At 44.6% G+C, this 14111-nt stretch overlaps 1 protein-coding gene across 1 annotated transcript in view; it reads left to right on the top strand.

Moving 5' to 3' along the window:
• The first annotated feature begins 5319 nt into the window (after nucleotides 1–5319).
• LOC138303659 (epidermal differentiation-specific protein-like) overlaps nucleotides 5320–14111 on the top strand; it is a 50783-nt gene continuing 41991 nt past the window's right edge. Inside the window, exons 1-2 of the mRNA XM_069242962.1 lie at nucleotides 5320–5346; nucleotides 7270–7333. The gene's annotated coding sequence lies outside the window, so the exon portion shown is untranslated. The remainder of the gene's footprint in view (nucleotides 5347–7269; nucleotides 7334–14111) is intronic.

Raw genomic sequence — 14111 nt, 5'->3', positions numbered from 1 at the left:
CTGGGTGACACAGACTAGGGACCTGGTGGCATCAATCCACAAACAAGGCCTAGACACTGAACAATGGACGATTATTTATTTTATTTAGTCATTCAAAAATTTATAGAGGGCACAGTTACCCAAAGGGGTGTCCTGACCTGGTCATTGAGCTAGCTCAAAGAGAGTGATGAAAACACAATTGATCATCAACATGATGGGGTTGGGCAAAAACAGATTTTTAAGGTTAAGAAACTAGGAGAAGACTATGATCAAGGGCTCAGGGTATTTAAGGTAGGGAATTCCACTATAAGGTTACCATTATGATGATGACATGGTGCACATACATCAGCTGAAAAACTGGGGATGTTTTAGTAGACCTGCAGAGGAAGACTTGAGAAAATAAGATGGAGTTTGTGAAGTTTTTTCCACTCTATGCTTCGCTTACAGCACGTAGTTCTGAAAAACCCCAGGTAGCCGAGCTTCTTCCTCATTCGCACTTGCCAATATTAATTTGGCATGCATCAACAAGGAAAATCACCACCTCCCAGCAAGGTTTCTCAACGTGGGCGGTCGCGGATGGTTGCTACCGCCCGCATTCTGATATTTCCATTCGCATTGAGGAAGTTGCCCCTCGAGTAGAAAATCTACTTGAGCAGCAGAGAAGAAGCTGCGCCCTCTTTCGCTGTGCGTGGTGCCAGTCGCACTGATTTTTCAGCGTGGGACAAATACCTGGCACTAAAAATTTGTGTGAACAGCGTGACCTACCTTAGTCCACAGAACTCCACGTAATACAGATCCTTCAAAAGGGCATTGTTAAAATGTGGAGTCAAGAAGAGTTCATTTCCCACTAATTTTGACATCTTCTGACAAATTTACACACAATTTGACATGAGTTTACATGTTTCATTTCCCGTTGGTTTGTCAAGTTACACCCATTGCACTGGTCCAAGTTTTGATGCAGGACAGAGAAGGGCTGTGCAGTTAAAATGGGGTGAAAATACTATGCGCCTCATTTACAAGAAACTGACGCATCAGCTCTGATGGGTCATTTTTTCTGCGCTGCTTAACGATTCCCTAACTACACCATGGATGTGCTGTATTTATGATACAGAGCTCCATTGCACATGTTTTTACAGATGTGTAAGAAATGTTGACGCATCTGTGGTGCTAAGCCAATGCATTGCTGGACTAACGTAAAAAAAATTACGTTACTCCAGCAATGTGAGGAAGGCTCCCATAAGAAAATGTCCTGTGTGAATTTTAACGTCTAAAATTCTCATACCTGCCAAGGTTTCATATTGCTGTGTGACATTTTCAAAATTTCAGTTTAATTATAAGTGACATTTCAACGACTATGAGTGGCACTTTCTTGCAAGCAAAATCAATCGATGAAGATGAGGGAACAATATAAATATCGTAATACATCGAGAATCGTATACCTCCTGTTGTACACCAGTGCCACATTGTGGAATTTGTTAAACACTACTCTGAGCTTACCTAGCAATGCGAGAAACTGGAATAAGAAAGTTTACCACACTTCAGGACTTGTGTGACAATCTCAGGTATTGCGGTAATGCAGGAAAATGACCGGAATTTTGTTATTCTAAAGAGAGATGCATTTCGGTTGGCACTGCCAGATGTGTGACGCAGTGACATCACAGAACAATGCAGTGAAATGTTGCAAATTTCACTGCTTCAGTTCTGCGTGGCTTTTACTGAGGGGAAGCCTACCTTGCACACACTGTACCAAGCAGAGGTATAATGTGACACAAGGCTTTACAATCTGACGCACTTGGCCCAAAGTGTCAGTTTGTAAATATGGAGCAGCGTAACGCACTGCTTAGCACTGCCGCTGCATTAAAAAAATGACACAACTGCAGCGCAAGGGGCTTGTAAATAAGCCCCTCTTATTTGTAAATACATCTGGCGCCATTTGATGAATTTACACAAATGTGGAGATACAAAATTGGATTTAACTTTCATGTGCACCTGGCGGTTGCCCCCATGGCAGCTTGGTTGCACAAAGCAAACCACCGTTACACATGAATAAACGCTGTGTGCGGCTGTGGTTTGCCCCAAAGTGTGTTCGTTTTTCAAGTTCTGGCCTGCGGCTAGAAGCTGCAGTCAATGCGCGGTGCACACAGCTAAACTGCTATGCAGCACAGGAGGGGGCCTGCTGCATGATGCACGATGCAGAGCCTATATCAATAACTGTCATCTCCAACACACACCCACCTTATATCCACACGACCACTCGTAAAACACCCTTACCTTGCCATATAACAAATATCGTTAATGTGAAGTTATGCTACACAGGAATGCATTTAAAAATAAACTCAGAAACTCACTTGAAAAAAACAGCGTTAAAGATCAGTTATAGTTTAAAAATTAAATCGAAATAGCGATGAAATTCTAATTATGCTAAGCATATGCTATGCTAATTATGCTATGGAAAACCATAGTTTATCACTCAAATCATAACTCACACACAAAATTCAATTCTTGTGACCTCACAATGTTTAGATCAATTATTAAGGAGATCTCATATTCACCCCGAAAGCTAACTGTGAGGCATTATGTCTTCTTGGTAATCAGGTCCGTTATTTCATTTAGGAAGTTACCTGTTATGTCAAGGGTGACGTCATGAACACTACATTCTTCTTGGAGTTCTAATGTTTCCTTTTTAAATCAAGTGTCTCCTCTTGTCAAATAATAAAGGAGGCACTTTAGTTTTCCTTTATTATATATTTCACTGATAAGAAAGCAACATATTTTATTGTTTTTACTTTTGAAACAACATTTTCCCTCGTTTCTGGTCTTCAGGGAGTGGTTGAGGTGTAAATGTAAAAATGTAAATGTAAATTTGCACTTGTATAGCGCACTGCTCACCCGTTAGGGTCTCAAGGCGCTGTACTCATACTGCTATGGAACCCCTCCTGGCTTTTTCCCTGTGAGGTGCCCACTCCTGGGCACCCCCAGGGTGAAACCAGGCATCCAAGCGCTGTTGTGAAGATTAAGCAAGCTATTGCCCAGAGTTGCAGAGTGGGACCCATTAATTAGATTAGGCACCAAGGCGAGAATTATCTGGTCCAAGGGAATTGAGCCCAAGACCTGCCGAAGCGGGACTTGAACCCTGGTCTTGAGCCAGATCTCTGCTTCAGGGTCTGCCGCTCTAACCATTGTGCCACACTTCTCCACTAGTTTTTGGCAGCCTGCCTTGAGAGGCCTGGATTCTGCCCTCTGCTGCCCCACCTCATTATACAGTATGAACCAGGTCCAATGGCATCACTACTTCCCAGTGTGAGCTGCCCCCTCTTCCACAGATGGGGTTTAAGCTGAGACCACTATTAAACACTATGAGGCAGATTTAAGAGCCCCTAGCGCCACCCTAGCGCCGCCATGGCATCATTTTTTTACGCTAAGGTGGCGTTAAAGAGGCATTTTCCCTGCTCCATATTTACAAATTCGTGCAACGCATGCATTGCGCCACTGTGTTACTCCTTGCGCTACATTATGCTTGCACCAGGCATAATGAATGCAAGGGGGCATTCTAGCGCTGTGGGGGGCATATAAATCGCGCAAAGGAATATGTGAGATTCCTTTGCACCATTTTTATCAGCATTTTTTAATACCTGCTAAGTGCAGGCATTAAAAAGAGGCTCCCGTTGATTTCAATGGGTCTCAGGATGCTCTGCAGGATTAGTGACATCAGTTTTTACAGTAATCCTGCAAAGTGCCGGACTAGCGCCAAAAATTATGACAGTAGTCACCCTAACTACCGCCATGGTGGGTCGAATTTTAAATACGGTGCTACCATGGTGGCGTTAGGGGGCGCTAAGGGGTGCAAGAAAAGCTGGTGCCTAGTGTTGCTGCACTAGGTGCAGAGCCACTTTTCATAAATCTGCCCCTATGTGACACAGACGTATTTCTTCTCAGTTGGGGTAGATGTCCTTCTTGAGAATGGTTCCGTTACTTTTGCCTGAGTCTGGGAAGGACACAGGTTGTTGCTCGGATCAGAGACAAATGGCATTGATCGTATGGGTGCAGCGCTGGTGTCCCACGTCACATGCTGAATTTCTCTTTGCACTGGACCTTACCTGTAAGGAGGAGCATCACAGTCTAACCCAGCAGTGGTCAGTGCAAGCACCAGGTGTCTGTGATGCAATATCATCTACAGCCGCCAGCCCTCCTGTTGCTTTGGTGACTGCTGCCACCATATCAGACCGCCTTCCAAAACAACTGGCAAAGCCAACAGGTCTGGCATTAATGAGATAATGTACCAAAGCATGGGCGTGCACGAATGAACTCAGTGCTGACTCTGGGAAACCTGTGCATTTCTGTGCTTGCTAGGTTCACCTGCTTGGGATGGTGTCAATGTTATTTTTATAGCTCTTTCTACCTGGATGGAGACTTGTTAATGCCCTCAATGACTGAAGGAAATAAAGAGAGAAGGAGGTTGTAAATCCTGTTCTGTGCTTGGATCAGCAGGTGGTTAGTGGGCAGTGTTCATGGCGGATGCTGACATTTTCCATTGATGCACCAGGGACCAAGATACTGTTTCATTTCAATTCAATACCCATATCACTCCCTTGACTCTAAGGGTAAGACAAATATATTTTAAGCAGAATATGAGCCGGATTTAGAAGAAGGTGTTAAAGAATGAAATCCTACAAATGCTCTCACTGACTCATCTACCCCACAAATGTTCTGATGACTCCGTGTGCACCAAGTGTCACCAAGAGCACACAGTGACCCTGCGGGCAAAGTGTCCGATGAACGGTTCTGGAAAGGTGGCCACCTTATAAACCATGCGGTCTTCTAATGTCAGGATTTAAACGTTTTTAAACTTCAAATTTAAGTTTCTGTTAACCTAGTATGACACAATATAAATGTTAAAAACAAAACAGGCATAGATAGCACTTCCCCCCTGGGGTTGGGTGAACCGGACCCTTATTTCATATAATACTTGGAACAACCTCCCACCGAGGCCAGGATCTCAGTCTGTGCAGCTAGTAGTGCAAGGGGCCTCACACTTCACCACTTCCTGCTGAGCCACATCCATCTACATCCAGGAACTTCTTTGTCACAACCTCAGCACAATAGACACGGATAGTTTATTCACACTTGTGTCTTTGAGAATGTATTCTGCCTGCCTGGAAAGAAGTGCTTATATTTGCATTAATTATCTTTTTCAGGGAATGCTTAGAGGCTGGTTATATTAGAGCGTTACTAAATATTCAACAGGAGGGGTGATTACCTATGGAAAATGCTGCCCCGGAGGCTTAGGAGGGGCAGAAACCTGGCCCTATATAACCAGTGTGTCTGGTAGGCAAGTGCAAGGAGAGGAGGAAGAGGGAAGACCTGCTGGTGAGTAATGTGCATGGATCCTGGCATAGTCTGAGAGAGGGAATAGATAGAATTAGGTGTGCTGCTCCTATGTTCATGGCGTTGGTAGTGCCCTGCCACTCTGACTACACTGGGGCACAAACACACATAAATCAGGCACATCACATTAATGCATTTCACACACATCCACATAAGCCTAACTCACATTCAACCATGCTGAAATAAATCACACTAATGCAGACAGACAGGCACATAAGTATTTGTAAACAAACACACACACACACACCACATATATATGGAATCGAATTACACAGATACACGAGTGCGTGCAACCCACACACACAACCCACACCCACACATACAGACACGCACATATACTGGGAGCCCGATTTAACTCACGTTTTTACTCAGTGCTTAATTTGTAAATAAAAACGTGCCGGTGTCCGAAGCCCTCCTTTTAAACACGCGGCTGCTGCAATTAAATGTGCGAGCACAGAACACTGAGGGAGCATAATCCTGAAGCCATATTAGGCCTCTTCAATCCATTTACAGCCCTTCCCTGCCCCCTCAGCTCACTCTTGCAGCTTTTTGCTTTCTTCCTTTGTGGCGCGTTTTCGTTTTTTTCTTCTTCCGTCATCCCCATTTATGTCTTTTGCTCGCAATAAATGCTGGAGGAAGAAAATTAAGCGCCGGCCCTCAAAAATGAGTGCCGGTGCTCCGCACCGGAAACAAGAAGCACAAATTAAGCACTGTTTTTACTCCATTTACTCCTGTCAGGTATGCACAAAATGTTGCATAGTGAGTGTATGCACAAGTATGTATATTCTACGGTAGTAATCGCTGAGCAATGATGGAAAGGGGCAAACCGATACATTGTTTTCCCTGAGATTTTGTGAAGACCCACAAACTTATGAGTTTGTGGGCATTCAGTATTCCTCTACAACCCGTTCTCACCCTGGAAGTGGTTAGCGAAGGGTTGAAATAAATTCTTCTCGAGGGTGGGATGGACAATGGGAATATCAACAAAACCCCATGAACGATGTAGGGAAAGAGATTTATCCAATTAGAAAATGCTTTGAACATGGATATAAAGGACGGTTTAAACAAGCATTGCAAAGCCAACAGGTCTGTCTATAAAGTGCCGAAAGTTGCAAACAGCTTTTATCATGCCAGTGTTTGCATGTGTTAGTGTATTAATGACAGATAGACATTGAGCTGCAGATTCTGTGCCATTTACTTTGTTGTGCACACTGACATTAGTGCAGTTTATCAAACTAACAACTACTTGGTGATACAGACAGAGTAACACAACACAGTGCGACCCACAAGTATTAAGTGACACACACACACACACCCAGAGTTACATTAACATACACTTGGACACCAACACATGATGTTTATAACAGTATTAATAATAATTGTGCTGGAGGAGGGAGAGTGGGACAACTGAATAGGTGAGAGAGGTGCTTTGGACCTCCACCCCCTAAAACATGGTGAAAGTATGGGAATTGGTGGCTGGGAGGGAGGGAGCTTTAACTGTGTGTGTGTGTGTGTGTGTGTGTGTGTGTGTATATACAAGAGAACACGCAGGTGGGTACGTGCCCAATTTTGTGACATTGAAGGGCAACACCAGTCTCAATGCATGTGTGTATGTGATTGACCAGGGATGATTGTATGGATTGAGACTGAGTGTGGAAAAGTGTAGGTGTTTTCGTGTGTTAGTGTGTAAAGCAACGTTGGGAGCGCATATGTTGGAATTAGGCGATTGTTTGATTTGTGAATAAGCTTCATGAACACGGGAGGTGTGCCTGAGTAACCAAAGGTGTCAGTGAGTGTAAGTGAAAGTACAGTTGAGTGTCTATGAGCGAGTGACTTTGGTTTCAGGTTGATTCCACAGACTGAAGGTTCCCACCTGCTGATCTGTCGCTTCATTTCGCCTTGTAGGACAGAAAGACAAACAAGAAAGGCAGATTTCCACTTCCTTCAGAGAAAAAGAGCTGAACTGAAGGTACATTTATTTTACACATGCTTCCTTTTTATGCCTTTATGCAACTGAGACATAAAATAAATAAATGGACCCATTTTTTGCTTTTCCTGTTTTATTTACAAGTCACAGCGCATGATCAGTTTTTGCTGAAAGACAGAAATAATGGCCCATATTTAAGAACAAGCATTTGCAATGTAATAGGTCTAGCATTTGCTCGACTTAGAGCTATTAGCATTGGAAAGTCCAAACTGGACTTTTATTGCCACATAAATTGAAAATGAAAAGTAATACAGTTTTACATAACCAAGCCGATTTAAAGCGCCACGCCATGAGCGTGAAGGAGCACACAAAAGGAAACAGAAGTTTGCTCGCAATCAAACATATCGGCAATTATTAATGTAACAGGGTCGATGCCATGTAAAGCACTCAACTACTGCCCAGCGAGATCACGCTGGGTAGGAAATAAAAAGAAAAAAGTAGTCCAGAAGCCATGCCAAAAACATGGAGCCTTGTATGTTTTCAGTAGGTGGCCGGTGCTCTTGAGGAGGGCTAAACCCTGGAAAAGGCATGATGTATAAATGGCTTTCACAAATGAAATCAAGCGATTTTCAAAAGGCAAGCCCACAAGCCAACGAAACTGATGGGGGTGCGGTAGAAGTGGTTAAAAGCCCACAGAGATTACAGCAGGCTAGATCGCCTGCATGCGCGACCCTAAAAAAATGCAACAGTCGCCAATCGTTGACTAACAGAACTTGGGCATCGTGAGAAGATTATCTGCAGGACAGTATCTTCTTAATCAGGCAGGGAACACACCTGTAAGTGCCTTATATACCAGGCAAAAGGACTTCAATACGGCGCTCGCTTGTCAACCAGTGCAGTTGCTGGATAGGAGCATCACAAGTTGTACATGGTGCATTAAAAACAATGCAAACAGTTCTATTCCGAACTACCTGTAGGTTTTGAAAACAAGGGAAGGGGTAGGTTGGGGGACGAGGGGACAGAGAAATGGTTCAAGGGAGAATAAAGAGGAGAGTAGAAAGAGAATCGATGGATGGAAAGAGACTGCACAAGGAGCTGGAAGGTTTCAGCATTTTTGCCAAAGTAGGTTTTGATTTTCAGTCCAGCTCAGGGTGCACTCGAAAAGTTATGCAAGATACTGCATGGAAGATACAGCGAACTATATTACGCTCTGAAATTATAGTTTTACAAGTTTCATAGAATTTCGTGAAAAGAACATCACACAAATTTGCACGTCTGTACTTTGAATATGGAAGGTAAAGAAATCTCAAAAATCTCTAAAGACAATTATCCAAAAACATAGCCAACATCCATGCCTCGCCCTTACCCGAGGACCACGACGCTAACCCACATGCAAAGCATTCCCTTCTTTACTTCACAGATATGTCACCATATTATTAGAAATTCCCGTGAAATGCTGTGGTAGAACCAGGCTCAACGTTTCTCAAAATGATAGCTGTCCTGCCAACTTGGTATTCCATTTATTCGCAAGATCAGAGTCGCGCCGTTCCCCTTTGAATTTTGCCTTTACTTATTTTCACTTCCTACAGTCAACATTTTTCCATAGCCGAAGGGTGAGCACTTTACAGCATATAGCTAAAAGGAATAATTTCTCTGGATGGCGTCCAAGTGTTTAGTGCCCTCACACTGGATTATTTAGGCTGACAAAGGCACGTTTCCATAGAAAATAGCCCTGCAGCGCTGTTAATATCAAAGCCGTTGGCACTGGAAGGGGCCGAACAAAGCTTCTAGAAATGAAAAATGCATATTATGGCTCCTAGGTGAACTGAAAGGTTATGTGCATGGCAAATCCCTTGGGCGGGGTACAAATTCATACCTAGGGGCTTGGTGCAAAGAACTGCGTTCTTTTAAGCTAAAATCTCTGTAAATGCAACCCACTCATTAAGCTGAGTGCAGCTGTGGCTCACCAACGGCTGCAACAAAGGATGCTGGGAGGGTTTTCACACAGCTGTACTGTATGGGCTGCTCTTACCTTCACACTGACCTCATTGTAGGAGAGAAGCTTCAGCTGAATGGAGCCAACTAAAGCCCCTGATTTCTAAAACCCGTTGCTTGCTTACTGCCGGGCATACAGGCAGAATGCCGTCAGAAGAAAAGCTAATAGCTCTAACTCGAGCAAATGCAAGACCATTTTCTCCGAAAATGCAAATGCCTCGGTGAAATGTGTGAATGTCCCTGGCATGATGCAATAGTCTTGTGTTTGCTCGAGTTAGAGCTCATAGCGTTGTAAATTACTGACTGGACTTTTATTGCCACACAGACTGAAAATAACAAAAGGAAAAGAGCGAGGGTGAGCTGGCCCTGGAAAAGCCCCCCTCTGCTGTTGGTTTATGTTTACAGAGGGAGCTGGTGGGGAGGAGGGACTGAACAAGCACCCACACTGTTGAGGTGAAACAGGCAAATGCCAAAAAACATCCTTTACAGAAGAGATAAACAGGACATAGCGTAATTACACAGTACCTTGTGCTGCTCCCAAAGTGAAAAAAGGCAGGACAAAGAGGCAGAACTGACCAGTAGCAAGCAAGGAATTTTGAAGGACACTGCAACTAACAAATGGAAACGCTGAAACTCACACTATAGTATACTCAAAGTATACAGCAGGCAGAACGCTAATGCTCGACCTAAAAAGGGGTGCCTCTGCTATGGTGCAGCACTTTTCTTGCACTTCCCCTACCGGCACGTAGCAACACCAGGGTTGCACCAGATTTATAATAAGTGCATCATGGCGTTCGTTACTGCAATAGTGTCAAACACTATTGTGGTGCTTTCCTGCACTAGTGTAAAAATGTTTGACACTAGTGCAGCAAAGTGCAAGAAGGCCCTTATGTTACTATGGGAGCGCCATTTTAACCTCTTCTCTTGCAGGTGTTAAAAATTGCACCAAAAATGGTGCAGTGAAACCTTTTAAATTTCACTGCGCCATTCTTGCAGGCCTCCTAGCACCGGAAAGCCCCCCTTGCATGTGGTGCAAGAGGTCACAAAGTAGCGCAATGCATGCATTGTGCCACTTTGTAAATATGATGTGGCAGAAAAGCCAATTTAGCACCGCCTTAGTGTAAAGAAAATTATTCTATGGCGGCGCTAGGGGCTCTTAAATATGCCCCAATATGTATAAAAATAGCACTTTCATATATTTAACGAGGGACACATAACCTCCTCCTGCTCGTCCCATTCCTCAGTTACATGAGTGATATGCTAGCTTTACACCCCCTTGTTCACCCATCCCTAAGCCTTTTTCAGTTCGAATAAATTTATGGTAGCTCTTCCCATTAACCCTTCTCATTCAGTTGCACGTCCAGTTAATTTTTGTGCTCTTCTAATTCTGGGCTTTTCAGGAATGCAGCAAGGGCGATCCCCCTCCTCAGTGGGGATGCTGGAGCCCCCTTTCCTGCAATTGTTTGAGCGAGAACTCGTTCTTTTCAGGTTGTGAAATTTATTTATGTTATCAGCAGGAGCTAAGTATTATTGCACTCTTCACTCTGGGTCATATTTAAGAGCCACATTGCATCACTTTTCCTCCACGCAATGTGGTGTTGCATGTTGACGCAAGCCCTAAGTCAGATTTATGAAGCCACTCAAAGCACACTGTGCAGTTTTGCGTGACCTCACAAATTGCTGCATTGCCTTACTCTGCAAAAGGGAGGTGTTCCCTGGACATTGAGGTAGGTGTCCCCACACATCTCCCATGGGCTTTGATGCATTCCCAGATTTACAAAGACTTGTAAACCTGGGAATGCATCAGAATCATATACCCCCCCCCCTTAGGGCAGACATAACGATGAGAAACATCTTTATTTCATCTTTATTTCATCTGTTTTTTCCAATTTCCATGTGTGCTGCATTATGCAGCACACATAGAAAGAGGAAAACACCTTCATGGATTGTTTCTGTGCAGGAGAGTGCCCCTTCTTGCACAAAAACAATCCTTTATGCAACGGAGGCACCCTTGCACTATGGTGCAAGGGTACCTGGATTGCGGCTAGGTTGCAAAAACAGCACCAGCAAAGGTGGAAAGGACAGGAATGCACTGTATTTCAAAAATACATTGTATTCCTACCCTTCCCCTGTGGCTCAGGGGAGCAGAGCAAGGTAGCTTGCTGCGTTACCTTTCTCCACTACTCCATAAATATTCCCTTCTGTTTGACTGGGGACATGCGCCCTGTGAACAATTCTCTGGTCCATTTATTTCTACCAGATTTGGTACTGGGGTCCGTTTCTTTGCCCTTGAAAAATGTTGCATTGGCCCACCTTTGTTCTCTAGCTTCAGTCAGTGCCCCAGCCTGCTCTTGTATTAGCCACAAGCATTTGCCCACTTTTGTTCTATTAGCCGTGGGCTGAACCCCGCAATGAACACGTTTTGTGACACAGACCTTGAACTCATATCTCTGAGGCCACTGCAGCACACATAGAAAGAAGAAAAAGCCTCCCAGGATTATTTTTGTGCAGGAAGGTGTCCATTCCTGCACAAACAACAATTGCGCTAACACAGACACAGGCGTTAGGGTGCCAAAATGGTGCCAGCGCAGTGGGAAAGGACAGGAATGTGTCATATTGCTTAAATTATGCACATTCCTGACCTTACCCTTTGACGGAGGGCAGCGCAGCAAGGTGAGGGGCAGAAGATCTAGGTCCCCTTTATTCTATGGGAAGGAGCTGCAAAACATTGTCAGGTCACTGCCTGACATTTATAACCACCAACTGAGGAAGTTCTTTCCTGTCCCTGCATCGCCTCCTTTTTCATACTGGCAATTTTTCTCAGTTTCCTCTGCATACTGTATCTCTTCTTGGGTGTCTTTTGAGTATGATGATGAAGAGACTGGGTTTGCCATAGAGTCTCCCACACCTAAGGGGAAATAACTTTCAGAAGGAGGATCTCAAACCAAAAATTCCTTAACTTTCCTCAAAACTGCAATTGTCAAGGTTTATGGAGAGACTATGTCCCTCATTACCATTACCGCTGTGGGCCTGGTGGTAAAGACCGCCGTATTACGAGTTTGGCTGAAGCCATGCTGCCACAACACTGTCAGTACCACCAGGGCGGTCAGACCGCCGGACCGAAGGTAAGCACCTTCGGCCTGGTGGCAGACGTAAGCCCGCCGGCAGTATTCCAACCCACCAAACCGCCAAGCTTTTTGTGGCAGAAGCTCCTCCATGAAAACCCCGGCGGAAACGCACCACGTGACCGGAATTTTCATTCCTGTCGCCGTCACACGCACCTCCCAGCCCCCTATACATACACACTACCCCCACACCCCCTTACATACACTCATCCCCTTCACATATGGCCCCCACCCCCTTTACATATACACTCCCTCACCTCCCTTCACAATCACTCACACCCTACCCCCCTTTACATACACACTCCCCCCACCCCCCTTTACATACACGTACCCCCTAGCCCCCCCCCTTTCAGGCAGTCCACTTACCTGTCTTGGTGAGGTAGTCCTCTGGGAGGGGATGGGTCTTTGTGCTTCCACCGCCAGCACCGCACCGCTATGCAAGGACCGTCGTGTCGTATAACGTATTGTAATATGGTGGGCGGAGTCCTTGCTGCATGAAGGTGCTGGCAGTGGAATGAATCTCAGCTGTCGTCGGCCAGGCCGATGGTGTCGGATTTCTGCCTGTAAATGGGCAGAAATCCAGACCTGGTCAAAACACGGCAGTCTTTGGACCGCTAACACTGGTGGTCTTTTGGTGGTCTTGACAAAAGACTGCCAATGCCATAATGACCACCTATATCCTTTGGGAAAGGGGGCAATAGAGCTACATCAGAATGTAACAGTGGATCACTTAGCAAGTCTCCTAGAAGAAACCTTCCCTGCTTTCAGTGGATTTGATATTGTCAGACCCAGTCGACAAGAAGGTAGAGAATGCCCTTAAAAGATCAAATTCAGGTATTACTCTTGCAATGAGGTTCAATATGTATGCAGTCTTTTCCTCCCAGTCACTTGTTAAAGACTTCCAGGCTCTATCCCCTAACATTCAGGAAGGTGAGGATTACTCTCAACTGATGGGGAGGATGAAGATCAAGTCAAGTATTTCTCTGATCTGATGTTGGACAACTTATGAATCTCAGCACTGTATCAGTAGGGGCAGTAGCTGTGAGACACCATCTATATTTCAGAAGCTGGAAAGTGGGTACCATCTAGAAGAATTGTTTTTAAGGATGTCTTATCCTGGCAACAAGCTGCTTGAAGAGGAACTAGAGGAGATATTGTGGACTCGCAGAAGTACACTCAACCATTTCACTACACACAGACATCTGGTGAGAGTGGTAGGAAGAGATATGGCAAATATAAGAAGAAGAGATCTAACATTTACAACAAGTCAGGGTTCCAAACCAAGGGTGCCCAAATTCCTACCTCCTCTTGTCAATAAGGAAGTAGGGGTGGATCTAAACAGAGCTCCTGACAAAGTCATGATCCTCCAGAAAAACCAATGGAGGCCAGCGTTTTCTTTTTCAGCAGGCAGCTAGGTTCTCCAAATCATTTTAGTACTTCCACAGAGGGATTTCTTAAATTTCCATTCCCTCATTTTGTGAAGACATTCTGGCCACTGGACAGTGAGAAGAGCAAATCTTTTTGCAACAGCATTGCCTTATTAAATGAGAAAAATGCCAGCATTCCAGTACCCTGCAAAGGATAGAGTAAAGGGATGCTGCTCCCGAGGGTTTATGAAAAGGAAGGAACCTAGGGACTACAGAATGATAACAAGAGCTCAGGTTTCTCGACACCTTCAATCCCAGGTTACACTTCAAGAT

The sequence above is a fragment of the Pleurodeles waltl genome, chromosome 7, assembly GCF_031143425.1.
Source record: "Pleurodeles waltl isolate 20211129_DDA chromosome 7, aPleWal1.hap1.20221129, whole genome shotgun sequence".
Classification (NCBI taxonomy): Eukaryota; Metazoa; Chordata; class Amphibia; order Caudata; family Salamandridae; genus Pleurodeles; species Pleurodeles waltl.
Note: the sequence above shows the minus strand (reverse complement) of the source record. Positions and strands in the feature narration are given on the sequence as shown.